This window comes from Stegostoma tigrinum, chromosome 2, assembly GCF_030684315.1.
Source record: "Stegostoma tigrinum isolate sSteTig4 chromosome 2, sSteTig4.hap1, whole genome shotgun sequence".
Lineage (NCBI taxonomy): Eukaryota > Metazoa > Chordata > Chondrichthyes > Orectolobiformes > Stegostomatidae > Stegostoma > Stegostoma tigrinum.
The window spans coordinates 23,527,700-23,549,866 of record NC_081355.1 but is presented as its reverse complement, the minus strand read 5'-3'; the positions used below and the strand labels follow the sequence as shown (position 1 = coordinate 23,549,866).

General features: G+C 39.6%; 1 protein-coding gene across 3 annotated transcripts in view; it reads right to left on the bottom strand.

Moving 5' to 3' along the window:
* Positions 1–22,167, bottom strand: part of LOC125447272 (genetic suppressor element 1-like) — a 277,157-nt gene that overhangs the window by 165,871 nt on the left and 89,119 nt on the right. The window contains exon 1 of one of the 3 annotated variants that reach the window (XM_059652856.1): positions 11,441–11,456. The exons of the other annotated variants lie outside the window; for them this stretch is intronic. The gene's annotated coding sequence lies outside the window, so the exon portion shown is untranslated. Of the gene's footprint in view, positions 1–11,440; positions 11,457–22,167 lie in introns of those variants that run through there. 3 annotated transcript variants of the gene reach the window in all.

Below are 22,167 nucleotides of genomic sequence, written 5' to 3'. Positions count from 1 at the left end.
CTGCCACATATAGTGCTGGAAGCAAGTAAAATGTTGTCTTTTAAAAAAATATTTAGACAGGTACAGAGAGGGGATAGGTATGGAGGGATAGGGATCAAACACAGGCAAATGGGACTAGGTTAAATTGTGAAAACTGAGCAGCATAGGCAAGTGGGCCAAAGGGCCTGTTTCCAAGTTGTAGACCTCTATGAATCTATGACTCTGTGGTCCAGCCCACAGCCGATTCTGGACCCCCAGCAATGTCCTTAACTCTTAACTACCCTCCTGGACATTAGAGATGGGCAATAAATGTGTGCCTACCCAGAAATCCCCACATTGGTTTTTGATAATGCTCTAAAAGTATAATTTTTTTCCTTACATTGATATCTGACCTCATGCATCTTTTGCATTTTTGGAGTTGAATTATTGGCATGTGCATAATACAGATCACTGTAACATCGGTGTTGACCTATTTTCTTTATCTATTCTTTATTAAACATTTAGGCATACCAGAAAAGCCTAAATTTGCTGACTTTCCGAATTTCCAATGAACTGAGCAGGTTGTTGGGCGCAGTATGAGCCAGTCAAACAGGTGTGAGTCTGGAGTTACATACCAGGAAAGGATGACAAATTTCCTTCCCTAAAGGACCACACTGGTGTATACAACAATTGGTGATAATTTTATGGTGACCATTCCTGACATACCATCCAATTCTTGATTTTTAAAACTGAATTTACATTTCACTGCTGCCTGTAATCAAATCATAGAATTCCTACAGTGTGGAAAGAGCCCATTCAGTCCATCAAATCTGCACTGACCCTCCAACAAGCAAGCCACGTAGACCTAGCCCCTGACCATATCCTCATAACCCCTCATTTACCATGGCCAATTCACCTAACCAGCACATCCCTACACCCTACATGGCAATGTAGCATGGCCAACGCACCTAACCTGCACATCTTCAGACTGTCAAGGAAACCAGAGCACCCAAGGGAAACCCACATGGACACAGGGAGAACATGCAAACTCCACACAGCCAGTCACCCAGGCTAGAATTAAACCCAGGTCCATGGCCCCGTGAGGCAACAATGCTAACCACTGAGGTCACCGTCTCATTCAGTGTGCCATCATTTCTCTAAAACTCAAAACATCATATTATGTATTTATGGATTAATTATTGCAATTATCCCCTCATTTTAGAACGGAAGCATAGTGGGTTTTTTCAAAATTAATAAATGAAAAGGATTTACCTCATTCGTACCAGCCTCTTTAAAATGCAGGCAACTTGCATAGATTCAATTTTGGAGTCATAGCTATATAGTGGTAATGTGAACGTACTATCAGGCCAGAAGCTAATGGTGTAGGCATTGGTTAAAATACCACCAAGATAGCTGTGAATAAAATCTGGAATTCGAAGCTAGTGTCAGCGATGATGACAGTGAGTTTATCTTGATATTTGTAAAATCCTGTGGTTCACTAACACCTTTTAGGGAAAGAAATCTGCCGTCTTTACTTGGTTTGGCCTATGTGTGATTCCAGACCCATAGAAATATGATTGATACTTAATTGTCCTCTGAAATGACCTAGCAAGCCATTCAGTTCATGTATGTGTGTGTGTGTGTGTGTGTGTGTGTGTGTGTGTGTGTGTGTGTGTGTGTGTGTGTGTGCCTCAACAAATAATTTAGATCATTATATATAAACTATATGTAAATATGCGTATGTTTGTGTGTAACTTAATTATTTCAATTTCTTCTGCTCACTGGAATGTGTTTTTCTCTTTTCTGGACACCCGTCACAATTATCATTCCCTGAAAAATAGGCAGGTGATTCCATTATTGGCTTCGGTTGGCATCTCTTCAGAAGTAAAGAAAAAACCTGCATTTCTACAATGTTTTTCCCTATCACTGGACATCTCAAAGAACTTCATTGCCAATCAACTACATTTGCGAGTGCATTTGCTATTAAAATAAAAGAAACATGGCAGCAAATTTGCATGAAGCGAGATTCCTACAGACTACGATGGTTGAATAATCTACATTTTTAATGGTGGTGGTTCAGGGATAAATATTTGCCAGGGCACTGGGGATGACTCACTTGCTCTACATCAACACAGTATGGGATCTTTCACAACCACCCAAAAGTCAGAGAGAGCCTAAGTTTTATTTTTCGTTCAAAAGACAACAGCTCTTGGTAATGCGGCCACTGTTGTTAATATTGCGCTGGAATCTCAGCCTTGCATTTTGTCCTTAAACTCTGGAGTGGTATTTGAACCCAGAAATTCAAATGCAAGAGTATTATGAATTGAGCCAGAGGTGTAACACAATGACTAAAGCAGCCTCAAGAAGCTTTTCCTCTCTAAGGAAAGCGACAAGTTTCTTTCTAACGTGTCTCACCACCGTAGAATTAAGTTAATCCTGTGCTATTGACTGCACCAAATCAATGTTCAAGTCTCTTTGTAGTATTTTACAATTGTAGTTACATTTGTACATTCTAAGTAATATTGATCATGGCCAACAAGCACATACAATTCTTTTCACACCAAGAATTCAGAACAATGTATGTTGTGAAAAACGATAACAGAGTAAATTTGTAAATGGTGACTCCCCAGAATTACAAGTGCTAGAGCTATGTCATTTGCTTTGAAAGTAGTAATATCACTGTTATGCAGATTGATTAGGTTTGACAAAATCAGTTAAATAATTTCAGCATCTCCTTGGTCAGCACCTTTCGAGCCCAAAGCACTTCTTTCTAGAAGGACAAGGGCAGCAGATGCATGCAAACACAACTGCCTGCAGGACCCCTCCAAGCCAGTCACGATCCTGACTTGGAAATAAATCACCACTCCTTCTCTGTCACTGTCAAATTCCTCGCATTGCGAGTCTACCTGCACATGAACTGCAGCGGTTAAAAAAGGCAGCTCACCACCAACTTCTCAAGGGCAACTAGGGATGGACAATAAATGCTGGCCTAACTATTGAAGCCCATATCCCGTGAGTGGATTAAAAATCTACTTGTATGTTGTGAATGCCTGCTAAATAGTTATCAATATATACATAAACTTGAAAAAATCCATACCTTTACAAAGATTAGATTAGATTCCCTACAGTGTGGAAACGGGCCCTTCGTCCCAACAAGTCCACACCGCCCCTTGAAGTATCCCACCCAGACCCAACCCCCTATAACACACACGCACACCCCTGAACACTATGGGCAATTTAGCACTGCCAATCCACCTAGCCTGCACATCTTTGGACAGTGGGAAGAAACCAGAGTACCCGGAGGAAACCCACACAGACACAGGGAGAATGTGCAAACTCCACACAGACAGTCACCCAAGGCTGGAATCGAACCTGGGTCCCTGGTGCTGTGAGGCTGCAGTGCTATCCACTGAGCTACCATGCTGCCCCAAAGATGTATTACAACCTCAACTTGGTACATTTACAAGTGATATAACACAGTATGGAGGTGAAGGAACACAGCAGGCCAGGCAGCATCAGAGGAGCAGGAAAGTTGATGTTTCGGTTTGGGACCCAAAACAACAACATTTCTATTCCTCTGGTGCTGCCTGGCTCTGCTGTGTTCCTCTAGCTCTAGATTGTGTTAACTCTGACTCCAACATCGACAGTTCTTGCTATCTCCCACTGATATAACTTAGCTTTTAAGAGATAAGTACACTTTCTACAATGGTTTTTACATTCAAAACATTTCTGTTTCAGATCAAAACCATAACCTATGATAAACTTAGTGTGTGTCTAATCACCAACTTTGTTATTTGTTGATGTTAGTCATATGTCATTCATGACAAAGGATTATAGTCTCAGTAAAGAGTCAATATACTGGATGGATGTTAAAGAATTATAAAAAAAGGGGAGATTTCGGCCTGAAATGTTGACTTTCCTGCTCCTCGAATGCTGTCTGACCTGCTGTGCTTTTCCAGCTCCACATTTATTGACTCTAGCTTTCAGCATCTGCAGTCCTTACTGTCTCCAAGCACTGTATACAGATCTGGGTGGCATCAAAGTGGCAATGCTTATGTAGGACTAGATGATAGAAAGGTGCCTACGTTTATACAGGAATGGATGTTCGAAAAACAGCCATGTGTGTGGGATTTTTTTGCTAGACTGGTGACCCTGTTTATATAAGACAGTGTGTTGGACCGCGAACTGTGTTTATGATTGGTTATGTTTGTGTGTCAGAGAAATGACTGTGTTTATACAGAGGTATATTTTATTGAATAATCATTTTCATACAGGCATGAACATTGGGCAGATTGCTGTGTTTATACTGTGCAAGGCATGAAGAGAAGTAAGTAAATGTGTACCCTGCAGGGTGTTAGAAGAATAAAGGTGTGGAGAGTGTATTGGAATGTACTGGGCCATGCTGAACCACATTAAATTTAGTTCCATTAGGATCCCTTATCTTTACCTCTGTTTATCATCAAGGCATGTTGACTTTCTGTATCGCGTTGATTTGGTAGCATGCATTCTTTGTGTAATGGCATCAATACTGAGTGCTGCACTGATAACTCATCACCCTCAATTTTTGCTCTTGTGTTTTGATTTTTTTCATATGGACAAAATATTTCAACAGATCAGCAGGACTGAAGTGGCTTGGGGCTTACTTTATTCCTGGCAGACATTTAGTCTGCATCACTCAGCATTTGGACTGTGAATCAAAATAGTTGGGTGACCCAGCAGTGTGCAGAGCAGTGAACTATGTTCTGTTTTTATCAGATAGACTGGTGTAAGGGCTGTTATGGCCTGGTGAGCTGATTAATTATTCAAGTGTCAGTCAGTAACTTTGCAAGGGCAGGATGTGGTGTTATCAGCCTTGCACTTGGGAGCCTATTCATTCTCTGTGAGCAACGGTCTGTCAGCCATCTACTGAGCCAAAGCAGGTTGCCTGTAAAATGTGGTATGGCTTTTTCATAGAAATGGATCTTGTCCCATTTAGTCAACTCCATTACCGAGAGAAATAATATATAGTTTCACAGCAGAGTTGCAGAATTACAAAGGAAATTGGTGCAGTCGGGATAGAAATCCACATCTGGATTTTTAAATTACATTTGACTTTCTTCTGTGTATTTTATTGTACTTTATAAAATTTGAGGGTAAAATTTGAGATAAAATGTACATCTTGTCTGTGTTTAATTCAGGGTAAGGATTTGTTTTGACCAGAGATTAAATTCCTACAGATGTGTTGAAAATTTCTCAATAAAAATGTAAACAATTGAAAGACCTGGACAGATTTACTGAAGGGACAAAAGCAAAGTTGCTGGAAAAGCGCAGCAGGCCTGACAGCATCTGTGAAGCGATAAAACAGAGTTAACATTTCGGGTCCGGTGAGAATGTTTCAGTTCTGAGAAAAGGTTACCGGACCCGAAATGTTAACTCTGTTTTATCCCTTCACAGATGCTGCCAGGCCTGATGAGCTTTTCCAGTAACTTTGCTTTTGTTCCTGATTTACAGCATCCACAGTTCTTTCTTACAGTAAGTAGACTTACTGAAGGTGCTTTTCTGAATGTGAGCTTCTCAAGTAAGTACAATGCTTAAGATGTAAATTGACTAAGTGGTACTGGCACCATTGAATGCAGGTACATCGTTCCTTATCATTGTCAAAGATTGACTGTCCATTCAATACTCGTAAAATAATAGCTGTCTGTGGATAGTTTTTTATTCAGTGCATGAGGGATATAGTTGTACATTTCTTTATTGCTTCTCACGAGTTTGATTTCTATTTTTGGGTAAACTTGTCTGCCAAGGTTGTCTTGAATCATTTTGGCATGGAGCAAATCAAACAGGGCTCACCTGGGATAACAAAGTGTAGAGCTGGATGAACACAGTAGGCCAAGCAGCATCTTAGGAGCACAAAAGCTGATGTTTTGGGCTTAGACCCTTCATCAGCTCACCTGGGATACTGGTTTTGACAGACAGCTAAGAGGAAGGCCCAATGTCATTGATTAGCAGCAGTCCACTTACTGGAGAGACTGGTCATACCAAATCTTAGCAACAATCTAAACTATAAAACTGGCAGCTCAGTAATTCAATAGTGGATAATGCCAAACCAAAACAGAAAGTGCTGGAGAAACACAGCAGATCTGACAGTATCTGTAGAGAGAGAAACAGAGTGAATGTATCAAGTCCAGTGATGCAGCATCAGAACTGAAAGCAGCGGGTAAAGTACATGTGAGAGGTGAGTGGAGGTAGGGAAGAAGTGAATACGTGGAGATGGTGCCGAGAGAGAGATAGAGAGAAAGAGGAAAAGGAGAGGCAAACAAAGGGATTGCTGATGATATCCAAGAGAGATAAGTGCGAGTGTGGTGTTAACAAGTAGTAGGAGAGATGGAAATTGGTTTGTTGAGCTGGAAGCAACCCATACAAACTGCTCTTTGGGGTGTGGGGGTGGGTATTGAATGTGGAGGAGCATGTGCATGTTCTGAAATTGTGGAATTGTTGAGTCCTGAAGGCTGTAAGATACCAAGGCAAAAGATGAGGAGCTGTTCCTCCAGCTGGCATTGAGCTTCACTGCAGTGCTGCGTCAGGTCCGAGACAGAAATGTTGGCATGTAGCGTGTTGAAGTAGCAACTGAGTCACTTTTTTCAGACAGAGCATTGGTTTTTTATAAAGTGGTCACTCAGCCTGCATTTCATCTAGCTAGAAGACACTGCACGCCAGTTTCCTAATATTAATAGAGCCCTAAGGATGGGTCTAAATGCAGGTTTATTGTGCTGACAGCAGGTTCAATCTATTTTGAGCTTCGGGTCTCCTTACCATGTGCCAAGCAGGTCGCTGATGTGCTGTCCATGGTTGCTGGGGGCCCCTGTTAGTCATTGCTCACCATTATTGCTTCTATTTGATCAGAAAGTCAGGAAGGGGATATAGGTGTTCAAATCTCTGGATTCTTCATCTACCACTTTAAGCATGGAGGGAGCAGGAAATGTGTGTTCAATCAGATTTTCTTTCTCCTCTTACAAACTGTTTTTGCCAAACTGCTGTTACATATAAAGGATAGCGGTCAATTTTAACTTGGAGTGGTTTCAGTCTGTAGGGCGAGGGCAAATATCACTGACTGACCTACATTTGATCCATCTAACAGTTTAATCCCACAGTCTTATTTACATGCATTCAAACTGAATTGAGTGTAAATAAAGGTGGGTTTTTCACCTGATATGTATTTACACAAAGGAACCAGCTCACTGTTATGCCAAACAATTCACAGAAAAGCCACACAAATGGTGAGAGATTGGAGAAATATTTTGACCACAAGGATTTCCGAGGAAATGTTCCTTGAAGAGCAAATAATGCCAGTTTTCAGACAAGGCGAAAAGTTTCATATGCAAGCATTGTATCATTTAAAATAAATTTCTTCTGATTGGGACTTTATAGTTCAGCTATTAGAAAGTAGTTAGAGAAGTTAGACCCCAGTCTATAACCATCTATCCACACCTTTCAGTTTCACTTTTAGGTCTGTTACGGTGATAGATTGCATGCTTTTGTGAATTTTTCTTCCTAGTTCTGATAATTTACCTTTAAATCCTTCTCAATTTCTTCTCCTACTGCCCTATCCACATGCCTTTTTTAAAAATCTAGTATCTGACAGCTATTAGGGCTGCATTTCTTATGCCTAGGTCTAAATTTGATCACTTTGCACCAAGGTTTTAAATCCAAGTTTTCAATATAAATTGGGAAATAGCAAGGGGCCCACTCAGCATTTGACACCAGCCTGATATCAATACATAAAAAAACTATAAGCTGCTTTCTGCTTTTCAAAGAGTTTCTTTTTACCCGTTCTCACAGCTTATTGAAATTCAAGGCATGGTGTATTCAGGTAGTTGCTTTTCATACTGAACTATGCCAACGTCCTCTTCAAAATCCAGGTACTTTGAGTCTTTGGCCCTTTTACTATCCTCTTTAGAGATGCTACTTCCACAAAAAAATAAGCAGGTTGGTGAAACAACATATCCATTCCCCTTCCAAATTCATGTTTTTATTTCACACTGCAAATTCATGCTGTTTACTCAGCTGTTTTCACCTGTAAATTTCCTCTTGACATCTAGTGGGAAGGTGGTTGAATAATGGTCATGTCATTGGACTAGTAATGAGTAATCCCTGTGGATGTAAGTTCAAATTCCACATGGCAGATGATGAAATTTGCATCAAATTAAAAGGGAGTCCAATTGTTGTTTAAAAATTCATCGTGTTTGCAAATGTCTGTCATCTTTACCTGGCGTAACATATGTGTGCCTCAGATGCACAGCAATGTGGTAGATCCTTAACTTCTTTCTGATATGGCCTTGCAAGCCACTTGGTTTCAGGGTGTCTTGGTATGGGAAATTTGTGCTGGCCTTTTCAATGACACCCATAACCCACGAATAAATAAAAAGTTTATATTTTACTAGGTATTGGAAGACTCCTTGATCACCATGTCAATAGGCTTTTAATCCATTTTCATTGTCTTGCAATAATCATCATCACCTCATATATTTCACCCTCCTATCTCTTTTATCACACAACGATAAATATGATCCATCCTGAGGATTTAATATTGATCCCCTCACGATAAATCATGATGTTTTTGGATTGAATAAAAACATTATTCTTGCTTGTTTTCAAACTGAACAGAAGACAACTGTTATTTTGCATAAATATACTTATATAAAATATATAAAAGTACATTCCAAGATATCTCAAATTGGGCATGATGGAAAATGCGCATGTTGCATTCCTAAGTGCTTCAATTCATTTGCAATACTTGTGATATTTCCCATATACATTCAGTAACAAGCCTACAGCCCAAGAAGATCGACAAGTTCACAAAAGTGTGGAGCTGGATGAACACAGCAGGCCAAGCAGCATATCAGGAGCACATCTACAAGTTACCAGCTTCTCAGTACGCTATGGCTGAAAGGCCTTAGATAACGACCTTTCCTCATTGCATTTTTGCAGTGGTTGGTCCAAACTTCAGTGTGCTAAATAGCATGTAGTGAAGGACCTTGGAATGTGCAAGTATACACCACTAGATTGAGGACAACTGTTTGCACTGGAAGGACAAACAGAACTCATTAAATAACATACTCTAAACAGCTAATGTCTCTTCGTGTACTTGGTATTGTAATCTGCTTTTATGACAAGAATGATCATAATTTCACTGAGAGTGCCATCTTATTCAAATACATGTAATTTTTACTTTTCTATCTGGTAAAGTTTAAGTACCACACACTTTTGAAAAGAGTGCAGTTACTATGCAGATACAATAAGTGATTAGGAAGGAAAATAGAACTTTTGCATTTATTGCAAGGGACATGGCATGTAAAAGTAAGCAAATACAGAAAGTACTTGGAAGTAAAAGCACAGGACCTTGATGAGACCACATCTAGATGAGAACACCTTCGTTCTCCTTGTTTGAAAAAGCATATAAATGCATTGCAAGAAGTTCAGAGAATGTCCAATCTTCTCATTCCTGGGATGAAGGTCTAATCTTAAGAAGAAAGGGTAAGTTGGTTGTGCTTGAATGCATTGGAGTTTTGCTGAATTAGAGATGATCTCATTGAGGTGTGTGACTTGATGGACATTGATACTGAGCAGATGTTTCCTCTTATGGTAGAGACTAAAACTAGCAACCCAAGTAGAAATAAGAGATTTCCCTTTGAAATAGGGATGAGGAGAAATAATTTCTTTGAGGGGTCATTAGTCTGTACAATTCTATTTTCTAAAAATCATGGAGACAGGATCATTAAATGTATTCTAAGCTGCATTGGATAGATTTTTGTAAATGTATCAAGAGTTTTGTGGAACTGAGAGAAAAATGGAGTTGAGGCCACAAACAGATCAGCTTTGAATGTTAGTCCAGGCTCAAAAGGGCCAAATGGCCTGTTCCTGCCTTAATGTCCTATGTTCCCAAAAATCTATATTTAAATATAATTTTCTTATCAATTTAATAGAATCTTGAAATGATGGAGTCATTTCCAACAGATTAGTTCCAACTTGGACAGATCCAAGAAGATCTGAGATCTTACCAAACTTTTAATTTTCTAAACTTGGTTTAAAACAAGATCTTACATACAACTGATACTGTGGGTTGAGCAATGATTTTCTTCCAAGCATTAGAAGACATGCAAGTACATTTCTTCTGATGTGACAGCATATGCTAAAAACTGACTCTTTCTTTTCTTATGCCTTACCTTTTCTCTGTTGCAGCAGAAAAATGCAGTAGTAACACAAAGGCTTCGCTCATGTTTCCTACAGAGGCAACTACAGTTGACTTTTGATCTAATACTGCTCTCTTCAACTTCCCCACAGTTTAGCTGGATGTTCTGGCAGCTTGCCATGGGCTGCTTTCAATGGAGGATTTTATTAGCTTTGTCTCCAGCTCATTACAAATAATCAGGATGAACATTTGGTTCATTTAAAATAAAGTAGGAGTAAAACAAAACAACTTTACTTAAGATCATAAGCAAGTAGAATTATTATAATCAGAAATAGAAAACTATAATGCCGAAGCTAATGATTGAGTGCTGCAAATTGACATACAGACTACGCACTGATGAAAACAAACTACTAGGAAGTCAAATAAACTGGAATTTATAAGTTCAATAGCAACACTGAGATAGTCATAATATTTTAATATAGTCTATCGTTGTAATTAAGAACAATGAAAAATAAGCTATATATAGATTTCCTGTTCATTTCCTCCATTACTTTCACAATACTGTCCCCAGTTATCCTCAATTCCCTATTTTTCTGAGTTGGTATTTGATTGTATGTTTTGACATTATTTTGCTTTGGTTCTCGTGAACCAAAATCACCACATGAAAACAAAACTTAAAAGAACAAATGATGCCATTTGAAACATTTTTAGAAAACAAAATTAAATAAATCATTGAGATAACAAGGTGTAGAGCTGGGTGGACACAGCAGGCCAAGCAGCATCAGAGGAGCATCAAAGGATCAGTTTCAGAAAAATAGGGAATTGAGGGTAACTGGGGACAGTATTGTGAAAGTAATGGAGAAAATGAACAGGAAATCTATATATAGCTTATTTTTCATTGTTCTTAATTACAACGATCAGTTTCGGGCCTACACCCTTCTTCAGATTTCTGCTTTCACCAGCCTTCCTGCTCCTTTGATGTTGCTTTGCCTGCTGTGTTCATCCAGCTCTACACCGAGTTATTTCAGATTCTCCAGCATCTGCAGCTCCTACTATCTCTTAAATAAATCATTTCTTTTATTTACAGTTCGGATAAGTGGCCACAAACATAATAACTTCTTCTTTTGTTCAACTGAGCACAGGTAAACAAATGGGATGCACCGGTAGAAAAAGTTTGTAATTATGTAACACTTTAGAGCATTCTGAGGGGCACCCAATGCAGTTTACAACCAGCAGTGACATTCAGTACAACAGCATCCAATTGGTATACAGTAAATTCCCACAAAGAGTAAATAAGATGAATGCCTTATCAACCTGTTCTTCAGTAGGTTAGTCTAACACCAGAACGACAACTTCCTCTTTGAACAATGCAGCAGGACCTTTTGTATTCAAGTGAACATAACTATGGCGAGAGAGAGGACCCATTTATCTCTTGGAAGGACACACATTCCAGTAAAGCAAACAGCTCTACAGATCAACTACAACCTCATCAAGTAGACAAGAGGAGTGCTAAAGCATCAATTGTGCTTTGTGAACAGAGCAGCCCCGAGACTAAATCCTGTATCTGATGGTTTGCTGTCTGTCTGATGTATAACTTTGTTGTATAGTAGGGGCAACATGATGAGCTACCATTGAATGAGGAACATTAACCTCATACACCTGTTCCTGCTTATTGGTGCTGTGTGAATCACTTTGTGTCAGCTCCCAAACGTATTAGATATACTGCTTACGTGCCATTCTTTGTGCTGGTGCTTGGCAAAGTGAGTGAGCGAATGACAATATATTCATGGAAGGGTGTGTCTCCCAGCTGCACGTCCAGAGTCTTGGATGGGTGCAAATAAAAGGCAGAGGCATGAATTAGGACCTAATGATAAGCGTAAGCAGTAGCAGATGTATGGTAGCAAATTGCAGTGTTTAAGGGCTTAGGCCACATACAAGCTAGAGCATTAGGTCAAGAATAAGGGAGGACGACAAATTACAGCACATGCTGGAATCTGTTCTGAAAACAAAAAAATGCTAGAAATCACAGTGGGTCGGGCAACATCTGTGTAAAGAGTGCAAGCTAATGTTTTGAATCTAGATGACATTTCATCAGAGCTCATCCAGACTTGAAACATTAGCTTGCTCTCTCTCCACAGATGCTGCCTGACCTGTGGTGATTTCCAACACTTTTTGTTTTCAATAAAGGAAGGGAAAATGGCTAGCATTGTTGTGTGCGTAGCCTCCAGCATCTCACATACAACACATACACCCTCTGCCAATGATATCAGTAGCAAATTTACCATGTGATACTATTTCTGCCAGGTTGCTGTGTGCCAATGCAGTGTGCCAGAGTTTGAAGAAGTGTGAAACAACTTTCTGCAATACACATACAGAAACATGCAGCAACTGTTACCGAGGTGGGGAAAGTTTTGGTTGAGATTGTACAAAGAAGTTAACTAGAATATAATTGAATCAAAGACTTGCACCAATTTTGAGGGCAGAAGAAGGAGTTTAGAGTGTGGACAGAATAAAATGGATCTCATTTGGAGGAGAGGCTTTTGCTCAGAAGGAGGGTAAACCATGGAATTGCAGGAATTTAAAGCTGAAACTTACCTGGGTGGACAAAGAAACAAAACAAAATGTATTTATGTAGCACCGTTAATGTAGTAAATTATCTCAAACTGCTACATAAGAGAATTACAAAGCAAAATTTGACATTGAGCTACAATATTTGGGTAGATGGCTTAAAGTTAGGTCAATTTTGGTGAGTTGATTTTGGCAGAGAGTTTTAGGGAGGGATTTCAAGAACTGGGCAGCTGGTGGCCTTATGACTATTTGTGAAGCAATTAAAATTGTACATATTCAAAAAAACCAAAACTAAATGAGTGCACGTATTCTGGAGGTTTGTGAGGCTGTTGGAGTTTACAGAGACAGGGATAGGTGAGGCCACAGAAGGATTGAAAACAAAGAAACAACGTATTTTTCATGTAGTTAGGCAGACTGTTTAGGGGCTTGTCGTTCACATACCCTCAGAGCAGTCATGAGCCAAAGTGTGGATGATGCAGTTTTTTGAAAGGGTACTTCAAAAAGTCTTCCCCATGACCCTCTATGTCATGCTACACCCCTCCACTTACCTCTGACCAAAGAAAGAACAAAGAACAAAACAATACAGGAGCAGGCCCCCTTGGCTGTCCAAGTCTGCTCCACCACGTTTTGAACTTGGATACTAAAAGCTACAGGATCTGTATCCATCTATTCCCATCCTATTTATGTACTTATCCAGGTGCTTCTTGATCATCCAGATCCTTCTTGGTTCCTCATACACTCTGTGCCCAGCTTTGTCCCTTCATATACCCTCACACTGCCTCCCATACCCTCCATGCAAAGCCATGCCCATCCCACCCATTATGGCAACGAATGGCACTCAGTCACCATCCTCCCAATATATGCATTTCCTTGCCCCTTCACCCACTATTAATTAATTAATTCTATATTTACAATGACCTTTTTAAAAATCAAGTTATTCATTCAAATCTTCCATTTTTAAAGAAAACTGTTTTGCAACAACCCTATCAAAATATCAAGCACACAAACCTTTTAAAATTTTAATGGTTGAATCTGCAAGTACTTGTAACCTGCTTATCTCTTGTACTCTTATTTAACTAAATATCGTGCAATTGACAGAATGGGTCATGGAATGAGAGCTGTTAATCAACTAATGTTTTCCTTGGGATGCAGCTGTTTCAATGGTCTAATGGATGTCTGGGCTCTCAGCCAAGAATGCAGAACGAGGCCTTGACCCATTAAAATCCTTTTCTGGCATCGTAGTTAGACCCAGTGAGTGATTCTGGCATCATTGACTGCTTAGTCTCCTCTCTCTACATGTGCTGATTTATTTGTTGTGACATCATCTTCTATCTGAGGGAAGCAGAATATCCTTCCCAGATATGGCTAAGTTATTAAGATTTCAATATCAGAAAATGAGTGGCCTGACCGTTGACATAAAACCTGATGCCATACTGTAAATGTTTCACGCACTATCATTCAAAATTACATCTCTCCTTTCAGAGTTGTTGGCTGATCTGTGAGAATTTCCAATTCTCCCTTGTGCCTAACAGGACTAGCAAAGCCGGCTCTCTGACGTTATTGGGCAGACACAGTCAATGCGTAGCCAACTATTTGCTTTGCTCTATGGTGTAACTCACCCCACTCCAACACCCATATCTCTCCTAAACCTACCTGTTGATCACTGGAAAATAGCAGTCAGTGCATAACGTGACACAATATATATCAACTTAAGAATGCTCTGATAAATCAGTTGTCAATGGGCTTACAGTGTCTATACTAGAACTACTAATCATTCAACAATGGTCTGTGTTAATTACTACTATAGTTACTATTGATTCCCAAATAAATCCTTGTGCAGCCTAAAACTGTCTGCTGTTATTGAAGGGGAAAAGCAAGCCTCAGTTTCTATATGCTTTTGTACAACTTTGAAACCCTTTCTTGTCAATGCAAGGCCCTAGAACTCAGACTTTATTCCCTCCCCACCCATCCTTGCTGTTCTCAAATGTTTAAAGTGGCACTACAGTACTAAAAATGCAGTCATAGATTTATACAGCATGGTAACAGGCCTTTGACCCAACCTGTCCATGCTGACCAGGTTTCCTGAACTGAACTAGTCCCATTTGCCTGTGTTTGACCCATATCCCTCTAACGCTTTCCTATCCATGTACCCATCCAAATATCTTTTAAACGTTAATAATTGTACCTGCCCCTATCACTTCCTCTGGTAGCGGTTCCATACGCACATCACCCTCTGTGTGAAAAAGTTACCCCTCAGGTCCCCTTTAAATCCTTCCCCTCTCACTTTAAACCTACGCCCTGTAGTTTTGCACTCCCCAGCCCTGGGAAAAGACTTTGGATATTCATCTTATCCAAGCCCTTCATGGTTTTATAAATCTCTATAATGTAACCCCTCAGCCTCCTATACAGCAGGGCAAAACATCCCAGCCTATCCAGCCTCTCCCTATACCTCAAACCTTCCAGTCTTGGTAACATCCTTGTAAATCTTTTTTACAACCTTTCCAGTTAAATGACGTCCTTCCAATAGCAGGGCAACTAGAATTGTATGCAATACTCCAAATACGGCCAAATATATCACATCTGTTCCTCATAGCTCATAGACACTTGACAGAAGTCACCTAGAACCATGCTTAATAACCATTGCCCAAAGATTACATTGCAGCTTTCAAATCAATTCACAATAACTAATATCTCTTTTTGTAATTGTACATGTTAATTTTAAAATTGCCTGTAGTTAATTGAAGTTTTGTTATTTTGTTATTAACAATCCGATGATGCCTGGACAAGAGATTTCAACTGTCATCAGTAAATACTGTAATTAACATAGGTGATTTCATTGTCTGTATTCTCAGTTGAGTGTATGATAATTTGGCTCCTCATATGGTTGGAATCAATAGCTCTTGCAAGCCAGGAGTCTATAAATAATCCAGCCAGTTCTCACTGCTTATGCTAAAAGAAAGGAAACAATCGAGATTATTCTCTCCCCCTTGTTAAATATAGTGTAAAGATGCACACCAGTAAAAGTGGTGTAATGTCGGCAGCTAAACCAAATGTACATAAGTGAAAAGGGAAAAAAAAGTACACAATTGTTTTTAGCATTCATAGCTGCAAACATACTGTGGTGAGTGTGACTGACGTCACCATTATGTGGTTTAGGTAGTGGACCTGCCAACTTCTTTTGTAGATGAATGAGGAATGGCCAAACAATAGCAATGGGAAATGATCGGTCTACTCATTTCTGAGATGCAATTTCTACCACTGTAACTGATGTTAATTTAAGGGAGGGTTGTAGCACCATGGGCAATGTTGCATCCCGTTTTGTATCCTGTGGCAATACAGTGGACAAAATTGATCACCCACCTGTGTGAGACAGGGTGAAATGATACATCTGCTGTTTGGAGGCAGTGACGCTAACTCTGGGTTTGTGTGTTTTCCCAGAAGTACTTTGTTCATTGCCAAGTTGGTGCTGGTAGTTGGGAGGGGAGGTTGCGGCAGTGTTTGCTATTTGAGCATCTACTAATGGATCTATTAATACCTTTTAGACCATTCTAGACTATTCTCCTTCTAAGATAGCTCATAGACACTTGAATATTTCTCACAGCATTGCACACGCCAAGTGATACAATATTGCTGTGTTTTGTGTGTCGACTGTTAAACATGGAATAAGTGAATAGGTTAATTCAGTTGGCTACACGACTGGTATGCCATTCAGAACAATGCTAACAGCATGGGTTAACTTTCTGCACTGGCAAAGGTGAAGTTAGGAGCTGCCTCTTTGCCTTGCTGCTGAGGGTGGACAGCAATGGCAAATTGCCACTAACAAAAACTGGCTTGGGATGCAGCATCAGCTGACAATAAGCCAAAGACCTGCCTCTTGGCATTGTATCTTTGGGAATATGCAAAGCAATGGGAGAATATTAATGTCTGCCTGGTGGAAACAGGACTGGAATGCAGCTAAATAGCTGCACAATGACTTGCTGCCTGGTTATTGCTTGATTCTTTGCCCACTGCCATCTCAGTTGGGCCCTTTGTTAAAGTGGCTAAACTACCCATTTGTTTAAGGCAGGAGCCTCAATAATGCGTGTAAACAGGAATTCTTTCATATCATAGTATTCTAACAGTCAACTATTAATGCTGGCAGTAAAGAGGAGGAGAACTTCTATGGATTTCCTCACTAGGACCAGAAGCAACAGGAATTGCCAGGATCTCATAAAGTTATACATCTGTACATCTGCTTTCCCAGGATTCCAACCATCTTTAGGGACAGGCCTGATCCTTCCCTCCAATTCTAATGACCTATGCTGGTGACAGTGGGAGGTCTAAAATCCAAAACTTTGACCCAAAGCTGGCTGGCAGGGTGGAAGTGATGTATAAAATTTACTCAACTCTGTCCTCTCATCAGCTCAAAACTAGTTCCCAGTTAGAATCCCTGACTCAGACCCAACCCACCCAATATCACAGCTGTCAGGAACTTGTTGGGGCTGGTTGATCTTCCCTGACTCGGCATATTTCTTGGTTTCATCACATAGCCTATCATCTCTACCTGTGCTGCCCAAAATTCCCATCCTTGCAGTATATCACACTCCTACATCTATCAGAATGTCGACAGACTCTTCATTAATACCTGATCTTCACTATCAGTCAATACCTTTATTTTTCAGGCTCATATTCTGTAAATTCATATCCCAAAGTGTTTTGAAAAAAAGAAATCGCTTTGCATTGTTTTTCTGAGACAACCTGGATACTAGTATAGAATACTTGGAGGTTTTAGGGAAATCTGGGGAGGTTGGCAATGCAAATTTAGCAATGACTCAAGATTTACCATTCCAACCATACTTGGGCCACAAGAGCAGGTCAGATGGGAATTCAACAGTGAGTTACTCAACTCTTCAAAGCCTGTCCACCATGTACAAAGTATGATGGAATATTTTCCATTTGCCTGGATGAATGCAGCTCCAGCAACACTCTGAGAGCTAGACACCATTGAGACAAAGCAATCTGCATTGGCATCCCATTCATTCACTGAAACATTGACGCTCTCCACCACTGATACACAGTGGCAGCAGTGTGAACTGTGTACAAGAGACACTTCAGAAACTCACCAAGGCTCCTAGAACAGCACCTTTTAAAGATACAACTTTTACCACCCAGAAGGACAAGGACAGCAGGCGCAGGTGAGAACCATTACCTGCCAGTTCCCTTCAAGTCACACTCCATCCTGACATGGAACTGTATTGGGCTTTTGTTATGATCCCAACTGATTGTAATACTGGACAAGTCAGATCCCAAAGTGAGACCTTGCATACCAGATCATAAGTTTTATTGTTGTTATTTGCATAATATGGTGGTCAGTCAAAGAACATAATGACATGAGGATGTCATTAAACCACACAGTACAGAAGAGGCCTTTTGGCGCATGAAGTTTATATCACCAAAAATATACTACCTACACTCATTTTACTTTCTTACACTAAGTCTTGAATGTTGTGACACTTCAACCCCATTCAAGTATTTTTTAATGGTAATGAGGTATCCTGCCTCAATGATACTTTCAAACAATGAATTCCAGATCATCACCACCCTCTGGATGGAAATGTTTTTCCTCCAAATCCTCTCTAAATGCCTTGCTTTTCAATTTAAAATTAATGCACTGTCTATGCCCTTTAACAAAAGAACCTAGATATTAATTATAAACAAAATGAAAAGAAAACACTAATCACATTACACTACACAAGAACTATTCGATACAGTCTTCTTACAAATACCAGATGTGAATATTCAACCCTTTTACCACCAACAACAACCTGACAGATACTTAAAATCACAGTGAAAAATCACCCTATCTTCACTTTAAAGTTCCTCATTCAGTTGGCATGACTGTAATTTGTTTCGGGCACTTTTCATGATTTCTAAACACATGCAGAACAAACACTTGGATTTTCTATACCATGAACTTCTAGCAGTTTTCTGCATCCAGTGTTTTCTTCTCATACACCACTAAGAACTTTGTTCCCAACCTTGATTTTTTTGGAGACTGCTAAATGCACCATTTTGCTTTGATTGGAACTGTGCACTGTGCCTCACTTTCTGCATGTGATACTGGATTCCAGTCACTAGCAACAATAGTTTCTTTTCTTTAACCCTGTTTTTCTAATGCACTAAACTCTTTACCTTAAGCTGTTTTCCAAGGCTGTGAGTGTTCATTAGAAGTGCATGTATCAACAAATTTTAGCTATCTCTGCACCAATCAAAGAACAAGTTCAGAATGAAATTAAACTTCCCTTCTTAACGCACACAATGCAGCAATACAAATCAAATTTAAATACTTGTTTTTGTCCAGTTTAAAACCCAAGTTTCTAAATAGTAAAACTAATATCATGAATTGTCATTGCAGTTTCTTCACTGTTGCTAGGTCAATACCCTGGAACTCCCCTTCTAACAACATTGTAGTAATGTCATATGAAGTGCAGGAATTCAAGGAGGTGGCTTACCGCCATCATCTCAAGGCCAATTAGAGCTGGACAATAAATGTTGGCCGAGCCAGCAAAACCCATACGCTCTGAATGGAAAAGAGAAATGTTGTAATATCGTGGGCCCAAATAAAAACCTTTTCTCATTAATATCTAATTTGTTGGAATTGCCAGTTATAGCTAATGCTTGACAGGAAACTCAATAATTTTTAGAAAACAGAAAGGTTTCTGGCGATGTAGAGTTGTTAGAAGGAGATTTAATATTATTGGCTGGATTAGGGCCCCAATGGTATAATATCTGTAAAACTAAGTTTTCATTTGGACAGAATTCACATGGATGATAGTGAAATGAAAGGTATGCAGGTTAGTTTGATCTTAGAGTAGGATAATAGGTCGGCACAACATCATGAGCCAAAGGACCTGTACTGTTTTATGTTCTATGTAAAATTTCAAATGATCTGCTCTTCACCTGAGTGTAAGGTAATGTGTGAGAGGGAGATGCAGTGATCTCTTTACTTATTCATTAGCTTTCACTTCAGAAATTTCTGGCTCTTAAGTGATCTTCCTTAAAGGTGTGATTGAGAGTCAACTGGAGGCTCATGCCTGAGGGCTTGTGTCCTCATATGACGTAACACAATGATGTGGAGCAGCAACATGATGTCCAAATGCAGCGTTCGGTACCAGGTCCACTTTTGCTTGTCATTTATATAAATGATTTGGATGAGAATTTAAGAGGCATAGTTAGTAAGTTTGCAGATGACAAAAAAAATTGGTGGTATAGTGGAAAATGAGAAGGTTATCTATGACTACAAAGAGATCTTCATCAATTGGGTCAATGGGCTGAGGAGAAGCACATGGGGTTTAATTTGGATAGATGCAAAGTATTGCATTTTGGTGAAAAAAAACAAGGACAGGACTTATATAATTAATGGTAGGGCCCTAGGTAGTGTTGTAGAACAGAAGAGACCCAGATACATAATTCTTTGAAATTTGCAACACATGCGGACAGGGTGGTTAAGAAGGCATTTAGCACACTTGCCTTCATTGCTCAGATCTTTGAGTACAGGAGTTGGGACATCATGTTGAAGTTGTACAGGATATCGGTGACGTCTCATCTAAACTATTATGTACAGTTCTGCTCACAGGAAGCATATTATTAAATTGGAGAGGTACAGGAGAGATTTACCAGGATCTTGTCAGGAATGAAGGGTTTGAGTTATAAAGATAGGCTGGGACTACCTTCACTGGAGTGTTGGAGGCTGAGAGGTGACTTTACAGAGGTTTATAAAATTATGAAGGGGATAGATAAGGTGAATAGCAAAGGTCTTTTTGCTTGGCTAGGTGTGTTCAAAACTAGGGGGTATATTTTTAAGGTGAGGTGAGAAAGATTTAAATAGGATATGAGGGATAACTTTTTATATAGTGAGTGGTTTGTTTGAGGAATAATCTGCCAGAGAAACTGATGGATGCAGGTACAGTTACAGCAGTTAAAAGACATTTGGAGAAGGACATGGCTACCAAAGGTTTGGAGGAATATGGGCCAGTTGCAGGCAAGTGGGCATTGCTGACTAAACCAGAATTCATTGACCATCTCTCATTGCTATTGAATGGATTGACTTGCTCAGGAAATTCTACGGGTAGCTAAGTGTCAACTACATTGCTGTGGGTTTGGTATCACAATAGGTCATACCAGGTAAGGATGGCAGATGTCCTTAGGGAATTTATCATTCAGATGGGTTTGGTTTTCAACAAAGATTAACACACAGTCATAATGAGGCTAGCTTTTAATTCCAGATCTATACTGAATTCAGATCTCTTCATCAGACATGGTGGAATTTGAACCATGTCCCCAAAGCATTAATCTGGGTTTCTGAAATACTAGTCCAGTTATATTACCACTATGACATCATCTCTGTAAATACTTGCATTTACCAACCCATGTCTTCCTTCAGCTGTTTCCAAATACACAAAGTTTCCCTTTATTGGCAGCATCAGGTCAAATGTCAAAGCAGTTGACAACAACAGAATGGTTGCAATCAGTAAATGTATCTCCATACAAACAGAACATTATTTTAAATACGGTAATCTATGCAGTAAACTACAGTGCAATCTTGTATAGCTACTCTGTATTTTTTTCTCAAAAGACTAGATTTTATTCAGCAAAATGAAAGAGGCGTCTTTATTCTGAAAGATCTGATGCATCTATACAAATGGCTATTCAATAAGGCATAAACACAAAGCAGAGCATAGAAGTCATAATACAACAATATGAACTTGTCATGCCCCAGTACCTCCTTTGACCAAGAAAGAAGCCATGCATTTCACATGCAAATGTGTCTCCTTGGAACCCATTCTGTGAACACGTACGGCTGCTGAACAGGTGCATACAGTATCCTTTCGGTCATCGGTTGGCAACGGAAGACACACAAAGTTCTTTATATCTGTACTAATACTGAATAAAAACTCTCAGGGTGTCACATTCAGGTTTAATAACAAAAGTGACATTGTGCTCTTGAATAAACTGAAAAATTCTCCAACTCAAAATAAATTTTATAAACACATCAAGAAAGTTCATAATAATGCTTACTATTAATTGGCTTAAAGTTTCCAATGCCAACGTTATCAATTTTACACTTTATATTTTCTTCTTAACTCCTTCTCTCCTGAAGTCACATATCATTCCCTGTTGAAGAGGGTTGCACAAAGCACATTCCTGAGTTTCTCTTAAATTTATTCTTGAAGTATGTATAACAAAGTGGCTGTGTATCGCCTGATTCCTACTCAGCCTGTCCCAGTAATCATTGGCTCAGAATGGAGTTCACCACTTGGATTGCCATGGAGAGAAGCCAGATGCTACCATAAATTCAGTGGAATGGGCCAGCGATACTTCACTATGCCACCTGTTTTCAACTTTAATATGGCCTGAATGGAAAAGCAAGTACAAGCAACAGAAATTATGCATGTTGTGATGTTGCGCCACACAAACCAGGTAAGTCTCGTGTT